Consider the following 12,353-nt stretch of genomic DNA (forward strand, 5'->3'; position numbering starts at 1 on the left):
CCATTCTGCTGCTTTGGAGAGAAGCTTAGAGCCATGATAGGCTTTTGTGGGATATCTCCCACCTTGTTAGCTTGGCCTTCTTGTGGAGGCTGCTTCTCATTTCAGGGAATGACTTTATGGGAAAGTTGGTTGGGATGTTGCTGTTGCCACTTAAACAAAGCAGACCTGTGTGCCTGTGAGCTGGCATGTTCTGGAACATTTCAGCCACAGACAGTAGACTGCCTCTCCCCCGTGTGGTGCTTCCTGTTGCCTGTTGCAGGTGGTTCATCATCTGCACTTCATACCTTCCTCTTGGCCTCCCAAACTCCCAAACAGCTCGACTTTGACCACTAGCTTGAAGGTTAACACTAACGTGTTTTCCTGGTGTTTGGTGTTCTAGAAATACCACAGTTGTCTTTCTTGTACTAGTTTTAGTTTTAAATTTTGTTCATGAGGATCATGAACTTACATTTTATCTTTTTGTTGGAAATGGGAGGGTTATAGAGAATCAATGTGACAGTTACAGAGAACCAGTGTAGCATCACCCTCAGAAGCTTTATGGTCTACATGCAGGTCACCCGTAATACTACGTCAGCCTCGTTTGGCTAATCCTAGTTTCTCACTTCTCAGACATTTTCCTCATTTCAGTACTTTCTCTGTGTTGTGAAATGAACACCATCTCTCATTCTTGCTGCCTTGCAGATTATTCAATTCTGCATTGTTCCCTATGCTTCCTTCCTACTGGGAAACTCTCATCTAGGCAGAGGAAGTGCCTGGCCTCTCTGCCTGCCTTGGCTTTGCGATCTGCATGTCTCTGGCCATATTGGAGTCCACCTCTCAAAGCGAGCAGGAATTTTCTGCATGAAACAACAGTCTGTTCTGTTGGCATTACGTGTTGTAGTGTGGGTTAATCTTAGTGTTACATACATCAGAACAGCTCTTTTGGAAAATAAAATCACTAAAAATAAAAGGTTTAAAAGTAAAGGCAGATAGAATAGTAGTAGTAATAACTTTAAAAGAGGCAACCAGAAGAAAGTATCACTCTTACCTTAACCTATGAAGGGCACAACCTTAGACCTAGGTCTGTGGGAATGGAGAGTTTGAATTAATGGCAGATTGTGTTTCTGTCAGTCTTCCAGCCTCTGATTTACAGACTTGGGCAGGTCAAGGCTGCTTTGAGAAGCAGTGTCTGGAGGCCAGCTCACCAGGTAAAGAGGTAGACAGATCAAAAAACCACCTCAGCAGAGGTCAGTGGGAATTTGTGAGAGGGGGGGCATATTGTTGGTTGGTTGGTTTTTAAATGTAAGTAGGTATAGTCATGGAGAAGGCAATGGCACCCCACTCCAGTACTCTAGCCTGGAAAATCCCATGGATGGAGGAGCCTGGTGGGCTGCAGTCCATGGGGTCGCTAAGAGTCGGACACGACTGAGTGACTTCACTTTCACTTTTCACTTTCATGCATTGGAGAAGGAAATGGCAACCCACTCCAGTGTTCTTGCCTGGAGAATCCCAGGGACGGAGGAGCCTGGTGGGCTGCCGTCGTCTATGGGGTCACACAGAGTCGGACACGACTGAAGCGACTTAGCAGCAGCAGTAGGTATAGTCACCCACAGAGCTGCCACCATGTCTCACTTCCATTTTATGGTTTCATGTACGCACCCAGTTGTCTGTCTTTACCTAATTTCATCTGTAATTGTGTATTCTGCTTTTCTAACATAGCACTCATGTTACTTAAGAGTTCCTTCATTTTGACACAAAGTCTAGAAATCTATGAAACAAGGGTTGCAAACTGAGGCCTGCCGACTAGTCTGAATTTTACTGACACACAGCCACCGTTCCTCGTCCCAGGATTGTCAGCAGGCTGCTTTCATGATACAGCAACAGCAGAATGAAGTGTTGCAAAGACTGTTTATCCTGCATAGCTGACTGTTTTTACTCTCTGGGAAAAATTAGCCTCCCCCTGCTGATGTATGTTTTAGTAGTTTTAGTCTTGTCCACATCAAAGTTTTGTTTTCTTTTTAACTGCCTGCCCATCTCAGGAACACTTTAAATTCACAAATCATCTGTCCAGATTTAACCATCAACACCATGATGTAAGCCGTATGTAACAATGGAGCCTTTTATTGGACCTCCAGCTGCTGGCAGCTTTCATAGGGAAGCTAAAGATGGTACACATTTTTCACTGCCCCTAATGTAATGTTTTTGCTGATTGGTTTCTAAAGCAGAGCGAGTGGATTTCTGATTGGCGGGGTTGTGGCCTGCCCAGCCTTCTGGGTCCTGGTCTTCCGGCTGCAGGGTCCTCATGGGCCTGGTTCCCTCCATTGGGAGACAGAGAGCATGAGTGAGTCTGTGCATGCTTAGCAGCATGGCTGACTCATTTCCACCTGGAGCTGCTGGGCTCAAGGCAGCTGCCAGCTTGATTCTGAGGTGATGGGGCCCTGTTTGGCAAGTCCAGGGGTCAGGGCATGTTCAAGCTGCAGGGAGGAGGATTAAGGCTTCTGAGAGCTTCCTCAGTGCACAACCACTGGCCAGCCTCCAGACACCTCAGTCTGGCTGATGACATGATTGCTGTTCTCACCAGCCGTCTGAGCCGGTCAGATGGAAGAGTAATCCTGTTTGTGCTTCCCCACCGACACAGATTGCACAGTGAAATGGGCCTTCACTGTGAACGGGAAGCAGCTTCTCCTCTGGGACCAGGAGGAACATGCTTTCTGATATTGGTGTTCCGTAACCATTGTAACTAACATTTCAACAAAGATGTTCCTAGGACAGGCTACGATTTGCTGCACATTAACTAGTATTGAAAAATTGCCAGGTTTTTTTGGTTTTTTTTTTAACCAGAATCAAGGTCCCCTATCGCCTTCAGTGTCTCCTTCTTATAGAAGAACCTTGTAGTAGTGAGGAGGGGATCTCCTTTGTCTGAAGGGTGCATGCTCCTGTCAGCTTATACTTTCAAGAGATGCTGGGGTCATCTGGCATTGGCCAGCTTTTTTTCTTGGCATGAAACCAGTTAAAGCCACAGCCCCTCCAGCCCTTTACTGCTTGGGAAGCATAAATAATTTGGTCTCCGCTCCCCTTGACCCTGCTCCGCATGGCATCAGCAGGGGAGTGTGCTGCTGATTTCACCTATGATGTTGTCCAAGTCACAGATGGCCAGGTGCTGTGAGAGTTACCTTGACTTTGGTACATTTGCAGGGGTTTAATTCTTCAGAAGCTAACCTCATTTACTTGAGGGTCATGTGACATTGAGCTGCTTCTGCAGAGAGAGCAAGTCTGTTGATTAAAATACATGCCAAGGGCTTCCCTGGTGGCTCAGTGCTAAAGAATTCGCCTTCCAGTGCAAGAGACACAGGTTCAATCGCTGATCTGGAAAGATGCCACATGCTGCAGAGCAACCAAGCCCCTGTGGCACCACTGTAGAGCCAGGGCTCTAGAGCCTGGGAGCTGCAACGAGAAGCCGCTGCGGTGAGAAGCCCGCACAGCACAGCTGGAGAGGAGCCCCTGCTTGCCTCAGCTAGAGAAAGCCCATGCAGCAACGAAGGGCCAGCACAGCTCAAATAAATTTCTTAAGAAATAACATACCAGGATATGGAAGTGGGGTGCCCTCAGCCAAACCACACGCTCTGGGCCCAGCAGTTGACTGGGCCTTTGCCCCTGGGCTTCATGAACAGAAGCAGCTGTGAAACAGAGCAGTCAAGAGACACACAGCCCTGGCTGACCTCCTGCTGACCAGACCAGCACCCATTATGCTGCTTTGTTGCCAGGACGATGAAAGTCTTGCCTTGAGGATTAAGTGAGTGTTCAGTACAGGGCATCAGCCCAGGAAGCAGCAGTTATCTGCTGACAGGCTTTTCTAGGTCCCAGCACAGATGTTGAGTATTGTCACTGTATCTCACAGGAGAGTTTGTAAGGCTTCCCAGTTAACCTGCACTGCTCCTGCCTTCTCTGGCATCTTACTGCCTATGTGCTTTGTCACTTTAATTCAGAGGCGAGTGAATGGACGGGAAGGAGTCAAGGTGGGGTCACTGGGTTTGTGGGCCCTCTGGGAGGTCAGGAGTTAAGGTGGAACTGCAAATACAAAGTGTAACTGTCAGCCTCTCTCCAGAGACAGAGCTGGGACTAAATCTCCAGGAATCAAGTCTTTCTCTTGTCCTCTCTCAGTTACTTACAGAAGCCTAGACCCAAGCCTCTCCCGTGTCTGTCTCGCCTCCTACTAATCTCCAGGAAAGAAAATATTTCTGTTGAAATTTGAAAAACATTACAGTTGTATTGTCTGCTAAACAGTGTCCTTAGATGAGTTGGAATGATAGCAAGCAATATTCTTCACAGCAGGAGTAATTAATCAGGGGACTGTAAACATAGGAAAAGAACTGGCATTTTGGACTTCCCTGGTGGTTTACTGGTTAAGAATACAGCTGCCACTGTGTAGGGGACAAGGGTTCAGTCACTGGTCCAGAAGATTCCACATGCTGCCAGGCAGCTAAGCCTGTGTGCCCTAGAGCCTGCGCTCTGCAGTGAGAGAAGCCACTGCAGCGCAAAGCCTGCACACCAGAACTTGAGAGTAGCCCCCTCTCGCCACTAGAGAAAGCCTGCGAGCAGCAATGAAGACCCAGTGCAGACAAAAATAAATAGAATTGACATTTTAACTTTTATTAGTCAACCCAGAGGTTCCCATACTTTAGTTCACGGCAAAAGTAGCATATCACTTTTTTTAATCATGATATTAGGCCACAGGGAATACCTAACAAGCTTGTTTAATGGATAGTTAGGTACAAACAACAAAGTAAGTACTAATATCCCAACAACAGTTTACACCTGTTTGAAGAAAACACATGAATTGAAAGGAAAAAATATTATATTCTTGCATTACTACAGCCAGTTGCTTATGGAATATGTGTGCCTGTTGGCTACAGCACAACTCCTTAAACCTTAGAACTACAACCTTAAGACATCTGTCACCCACGTTTTGTATCCTGTGTTGAATTTTACATGGTACAGCCGTCCATTGGTATCTGTTGAGGATTCCGTTTTAGGACACACGGCCACACAATCACACCCACTGCCAGGCACCCACATCCAGAGGTGCTCAAGTCTCTTACATTGCAGCAACATGGATAGATGAGAGATTATCATGCTGAGTGAAGTAAGTCAGAAAAAAAACGAATATCATGTAATCATTGCACATACCATTTCTCTTGTATGTGCAATCCAAAGAAATTGATACAAGTGAACTTAGTTATAAAACAAATCAAATCATAGATGTAGAAAACACTGTTAGCAGTGGGGGGAGGGGGGAGGGTTAGATTGGAAGATTTGGAATGACATACGCACTGGTCTATATAAGATAGAGAACTTTTAAGGACCCACTGTGCAACACACAGAGCTCTACTCAGTACTCTGTAATGACCTTTACAGGCAAAGAGTCTAAAGCAGCGTCAGGGACTTCCTGGTGGTCCAGTGGCTTGGACTCTGCACTGCCAATGCAGGGAGCTCAGGTTCGTTCCCTAATCGGGGGACTAGATCCCACATGCCTCAGCTGGGAGTTTGCATGTTGCGACTAAAGATCCCACATGCTACAGTGAAGATGGAAGATCTGTGTCCTGCAACTAAGACCCAACACAGCCAAGAAATCAGTATTAAGAAAGAGTTGGTATACGTATAAATGGAACTGATTCACTTTGTTGTACAACAGAAACTAACACAACATTGTAAATCAGCTAGACTCCAATAAAGAAACAAAATTTGATGGCATAGTGTTTGCATATAACCAACTGCGCGTCCTGTCCTATACTTTAAATCATCTCTAGGTTATTTATAGCTAATGCAAGTAAACATTATGAAAGTAATTTAGACAGTGTAAATTCTGTGTTGCCAGTGCATACCAGTTCAAATTTTGCTTTTTAGAACTTTCTAGAATATCCCCCCCCCCATTGTTGATCTGCTGTTGGTGGAATCTGCAGATAAGAAGGACCAGCTGTATTTGCTTTTTATGACAGTAACTGCTGAATGCAGGCTTTGGAAGATGGGACATTGTTGAATATAGTAGGGTGTAACATTATCAATTACCTTGCACTGATAGTTCCCACTGTGACACTCTGTGGTGCCTCAACAGTCAGTCTTTGAACCAGGACACTGACCATCCAGGTTTTCTTCATCTTTTTCTTCTTCCTCTAAACTGGGAACATGCTGTAAGATAACTGTTGGGAGTAGATCCAGAATTGGACACCCTGTGGGGTCTTTGAGCCTTCTTTGGGTTGAAAACAATAAGTGAAATCCTCTTCCTGTCCCTTGACCTTCCCCTGTCTCAGCTCAGTACCTGGTGGCTCCTGCCTCTTAGCCACAGGTGAGTGTGGAAACAGGGGACAGCATTTTTGAATCTTTCAGCTGTAAAACTTTGGTTGAATTAGTTGAAGGCCATTTATACTTTGTCATGAGAATTAATAAATTCCTCCATATCTGCAGATTGATAAGTTTGACTTTTCAGCCTCCTCTCTCTAAAGAGAGCTCTGGTGCTGAGAGCTGTTCATTTCCTGTGGGACTCAGGGGCAGACAGAGAGCCACCCTGTGTTCACACTCGTGATTTACCGTGTCCCTGCGCATCCCATCTTCTGCATCTGTAAACAGCATGCTGCGGTGTGCAGGTATAGTTGAGGATGAAACTATATTCCAGGCAGGAATGAGATTCTTTATAGTCTTTACCTCCTGGTGTCCCTAGAATCAGACCTCAGTGCCTCTTCCACCCCCCTTGCCCCTTTCACTGTCTTCCCTGCCCCGCAGTCAGGGACTTAGGGAGGACACGAGGCCAGCGTGGCCACATGCTCCTGTGTGTCCTCCTCTCGGCTCTGCACGTGCACTGGTGTCTCTCCTGCCTCCAGGCCCGTGCCTGTGTTACTGCGTCAGTGGCACCTTCCCCAGGCCATCACAAGCCTTGTCTCTCTCCACATTCCCCACCACAGGCGTGCCCTTCCTCAGTGTCAGTGGTCACAGCAACCCTGCCATTCTTTTTCACAGTACTCGCCCAAGTGTTGCTTAATCACTTGGAGGACATCATGTGGACTACAGAGTCCCCAAGCGTGGCTTGTAACTCAGATGGGATGCATTGGCTGAGCAAGTGAGACTATAGGAGTCACATTTTCCTTGTGAGAATGCTAGCTGGTTTCCTTTTCCAGAGTTTTGAAATTGAACTAGAAGCCCCAGAGTAACTGACCATTGTGTGTGGTCAGTGTAGGGTGACTTCGGTACTTGAGTCATTCAGTAAACACCTGTGTGTTAGGAGGACAAGAGTGAAGTAAAGATGGCCCTAGGGCTCCCAGCTGCATGTATAGGGGAGGCTGACCATCAAAACCATGAGACGGATCAGGGAAGCACCAGATACAGCAAATGAAGGTCGTGAAGGTGACAAGAGAAGGGGCCCGTTGTGGCCACCGTGTTGTTTGGAGTATTGATACTAGGCGCTGGGACAGTGCAGGCTAGGGGTGACTACTGTGGGACCAATGTACTTGAGATGGCAACCCAGTTGGATCTGTACCTTAGAAAAGGCATCCTGGCTCTCACACAGCGCTGCTCACCAGTGCCTCTCTTTCTTGGCCCATAACAGATTAGAGATTCTTGGTTTCCCTGGTGTTCTTGCCACAGTATGAATGAATGGCTCCTCAAAGTTTTCTAAGGAGTTTACTTGCCCAGTTCTTACAGGCTTGAAAGGATGTTTTGGTTTCTGTCATAGACGTACTGGTTTAAAATAGAGATGAAGCAAAGTTAAAGGGTCAGATTTTCTGTAGAAAAAGTATTCATTTTTTTGAGCAGAAAATTTAACTTCCTTGGCCCAAAGGCCCCTGTGGGCCTGCCTTGAAGGTGAAGGAAAATGGTTGTGTCCAGAGTCCACCGTCCTTTGACTTTGCTGAGAGTCCACTTGAAAAGAGAAAAGGCACAGCCCAGCCCTGAAGCTTTAGAAGTCATTTACTTTGACTCCCTCTTGCCTTGGGGACACTGCTTGAAGATTTCCAGGATGTCATTACTTAATGGAAAACATGGGGCTGATTCCTCCTGGTGGGATGTGCTTGGCTCCACCCTCTGGCGGCTTGCATTCTTGTAGCCCAAAGAGCTCCACTGCCCTAGAGCCAGACTGTCTCCTTCAGGGTGGGGTGGCTCCTGTCCCTTGCTTGCTGTAACTCACCTGGCTCGGGCTTGGCTGTGTAATTCTAGAGCTTCTTTCTGGGAGAGATCTAAGGAGAAACCAGACTGTGCATCAATCTTTATCCTCATAGCTTAATTCCTCCCTTCATCATGGGTCACAGTTAACATTAGTCCCCTTGTGCTCCTCTGGACATGTTGGTCCTGCTGCATAGAAACCCTCCCCCAGCCAACTCCACGTGCTCTTTTTTTTTTAAATAAATTTATTCTCCATGTGTTCTTAGATCCCACTGACATATTTCCTTCTCTGTGTGCTGCCCCTCTGTCAACACTTATGTCCCGCACTCAGCATATCTTATATCTCTGTGTATCTTGCTCATGGCCACCAAACTCAAGGCTCCTGGCCAGCTGGTGTGTTGCCTGTGTCATTTGTCCTTCTGTCTCCCTCGTATTGGCCCAAAACCCCAGTTTCTGTTTCTGCTCAGTAAATGATTACCTCCATTCACTTACCTGTGGAGGGCTTCAAGGGAACGCTGCATAGTCTCCGCCGTCTTGGGGATGCCTCTCCATCTTCCCTCCCTCTTCCAGCAGTTTCCTGCACATTTTCCTAGCCTACTGGCTTCCCTGGGCTTCCCTAGTAGCTCAGCTGGTAAAGAATCTGCCTGCAATGCAGGAGACCCCCAATTCAATTCCTGGATTGGGAAGATATCCGCTGGAGAATGGATGGGCTACCCACTCCAGTGTTCTTGAGCTTCCCAGGTGGTTCAGCTGGTAGAGAATCCACCTGGAATGCCAGAGACCTGAGTTTGATCCCTGGGTTGGGAAGATCCCCTGGAAAAGGGAACATGTACACATTCCAGTATTCTGGCCTGGAGAACTCCATGGACTGTATAGTCCATTGGGTCGCAGAGTCGGATACGACTGAGCGACTTTCACTGGCTTCCCCACCGGCAACCTGCAGTAGGTCTCACCTGGCTCCCCTCTGAAGAGGATCACAGGGCAAGACCAGGTTGCCCTTACAACTCCTACTTTATTTTTGTCATGTCCTATCTTGATACTTGTATCCTTTACTGTGTTGTTTTTTAAATCAGTTTACTGTTTTGTTTATAGTACCTATATTTTGAAAGGAAACTAAATCAGGAGTCACGCGTGGATATTCAGTTACATTAGAAACTATGAGAGCAAAACAGTGTTGTTAAATTTCATCCAGAAAATAGTATTATTGTCTGCTGACACCTCTAAGTACAACCTTTAACACTGGTACAAACAGGAGCTTTTCTTAGCAATCAATGCTGGGGTAAGAATAAAAAGAAATGAAGAGGGGAATAAGTAATTAAATGGCAGCTACCTAAAGGTGGTCTGCACTCGCCTGCTGCCGTCAGGGACGCAGTTCTGTGAACTCGCCTGCCTGAACTTTGCCATGGCTTATTACTCTGCGGGTGGCTGTAAGACCTAGCTTCTGTGAGATTGAGGTCCTGTTCTTTTATCAGCTAGACCTCAGAACTAGAGAAATTTCTTCTCTTCCTTGTCACTCACTTCAGGAGTGAAGGCGTGCTTTTTGTGTGCAAGGTTCCACGTGCGGCCAAATGCAGCTTCCAGGGGGCCGCCCTCCACATCCTGCTTCACCTGAGGTCAGCAGTGACATGCTCTCAGCTAGATTCCTCCCTTCCTCCTGAGTCACACTCAGTGTTGGGTGATTCAGCTTAAGCCCTTGTCCTCTCCACCTCTGTTCTCTGAGCACTCTTTCTGATGACTCCACACCTTATCGCACCCAGCCTTTGGAGGCTTCCCCTCCCTGAATCTGTATGTGACCTCCTTCCTCCTTTCACTGGGGTGTGTTTACTCACCTTAAGGCTCCAGTGTCCACCCCGTCCTCTCCAGGCTCCCAGCCCGGTGTGCTTTATGTACCTCCCTCCCATTAGGAGCACCTCCATCCCCACTGTCCCACCACAGCTCATTGCATGACACGTTTTCAGGACCACATGGCCCTTAGTTCTGGCCATACTTGTACCAGAAGTCCCCTTGGTGGAGAAAGGAAAGTGCCTTGTATCCTCAGAGCCTGAGGCAGACCTATCCTGTCACGTCTGCCTTTGAAAACTATTGTATTTCAGTAGTTGTGGTCCTGAGAGCTTGTTGTGCTGTTGCAATATTCACTGGCCCACCAGCAGATTAAGTTGCTTCTGGAAATGCCCGTTCGTGGTCCTCAGCTCCTAGCACACTGCTGTCATGGCTTGGAGGATGCTTTCCGCAGGTTGCTGGCCCATCAGTCTCCATCACACTTTTATGCCGGACACCTATCTGGTTTTAACTCTGGGTGCCCCTTCTTCATCTCCAGCACCATATGTGCAGGAGAGGTACCAGGAATCAGCTTTGCACGTGCAAAACCCCTTTTCCTGTAGGCGTTGTTAGAACTGGGTTGGTGTTCTCCTTGTAGAGAGCTTAGAGGTTGCTGTAGGAGCTGTCCCTTCTTTCTTGGGTCTTGGGAGTTACCTGGAGGGCATAAACCTTAAAGTCTTACTGGCATATTGGGAGCAGCTGGACATCATTGAATAGATGCATGACCACCTCTAGACACCTAACTGGCACTGCTGTAACACACCCTTTCTCTAGCATTGACAGTATTGACCTTTCCTGTGAGTTAAATGATAAATCACTTATTCAGAGTGATGGGTTTTTGTTTGAGTGATTGGTATCCCATCTCAGAATAGGCAAATGGCACTCTTTCCTGGTGGTTCAGAGGTTAAAGCATCTGCCTGCAGTGCGGGAGACCTGGGTTTGATCCCTGGATCGAGAAGATTCACCCGGAAAAGGAAATGGCAACCCACTCCAGTACTCTTGCCTGGAGAATCCCATGGACGGAGGAGCCTGGTGGGCTACAGTCCATGGGGTCACGAAGAGTCGGACACGACTGAGCGACTTCACATTCACTTTCACTCTTAAGTTTTATATCTATATGGTGAAAGGGGGTAGAGAACAATGCTTCCTCTTAAAGCAAACAAGGATTCAGATCCCTAGGATCCACAGTCTGCCATGTGATGGCCATGGGCTCCCCTCGTGGGTTCCTGCCCCCGCATCAGCCTTTTCTTCGGAGCAGCGCTCTCTTCTTGGGTTGTCTAGCCACTTGATAGCTAGGTCTGTAGTCAGCCAGAGCACCCTGGAAGGAAAGCGGTCTCCCTGGCCGTGTTGGCTTTGTCAGGCCTCAGACCAAGAGGTTCAGCTCTCCACCCCCTCCACGCCATGACGGACTTCACTACTGAGTTGCTTTTATGTAGTGAGTTCTCACCTTGTGCATTTAAAAATTAAGTGATTTTCCAGTCCTTCCTTGGAAGGACTGATGCTGAAGCTAAAGCTGAAATACTTTGGCCATCTGATGTGAAAAGCTGACTTATTGGAAAATACCTTCTTGCTGGGAAAGAGTGAAGGCAAAATGAGAAGGGGGCAGCAGAGGATGAGATGGTTAGATAGCATCACCGACTCAGTAAACTTGAATTTGAGCAAATTCGGGAGATACTGGAGGACAGAGGAGCCTGGCTTGCTGTAGTCCGTGGGGTCACAAAGAGACATGACTTAGTGACAGAACAACAACAGTAACATTTTGCCAGAACTGCATTTATGGAAACCATTGTGAAAACCTTGTTTTAAATTACACTTGGACTGAACCAGAATGCCTAGTATGTGCTGAGCGTCTTCCAGAAAGAAAGCTGGGACAAAGCGAGCCAGCTTGCCCCATTTTTTCTTGTCCCCTCTGCCTGCCAGAGTCCTGTCGTCCCTCTTTGCCTAAGCCCTTGCCTGACTTCCTCAGCTACGGAGGTTTTCTTACCCTCACTGAACTCCTGGATTTATTACTGGAGTTGCTCGTTACATGGAAGCAGCTCCTGCCTCACTTTCTGATTGTTCCTTCTTGCTAGTAGTAAAGTGTCAGAAAAGTACTGCACAAGAGTGCAAATGATCAGTACGCTTTTAAGCAGATGTTTCTTCTCATTAAAAGAATGAAAAGTAAGGGGTGGGTTAGTGTGTTTTCTGAGGGGCCGTTTGACGTTAAAAACATGAACCCACTTCCCTGTGGTTGTCCTATAGAATAACTGGACAGGTGCACAAAGCCACCGTTGCAAGAATGTCCATAGTATGGCTTGAAGCAGGGGTTGTTGGGGGCAGTGCATGGACAGAGTGCTAATAAGGCACTGATTGGGGTGGGGGAGGTCACATGTACTGTCCCCCACCCCAAGCCCCCAAAGAATCACAGG

General features: G+C 47.3%; 1 protein-coding gene across 1 annotated transcript in view; it reads left to right on the plus strand.

The window, feature by feature from the left end:
• The window catches only part of BRD4 (bromodomain containing 4), an 87,582-nt gene that overhangs the window by 40,218 nt on the left and 35,011 nt on the right, over positions 1-12,353 (plus strand). The window lies entirely within an intron of this gene.

This window comes from Bison bison, unplaced genomic scaffold (genome assembly GCF_000754665.1).
Source record: "Bison bison bison isolate TAMUID 2011002044 unplaced genomic scaffold, Bison_UMD1.0 scf7180017863978, whole genome shotgun sequence".
Lineage (NCBI taxonomy): Eukaryota > Metazoa > Chordata > Mammalia > Artiodactyla > Bovidae > Bison > Bison bison.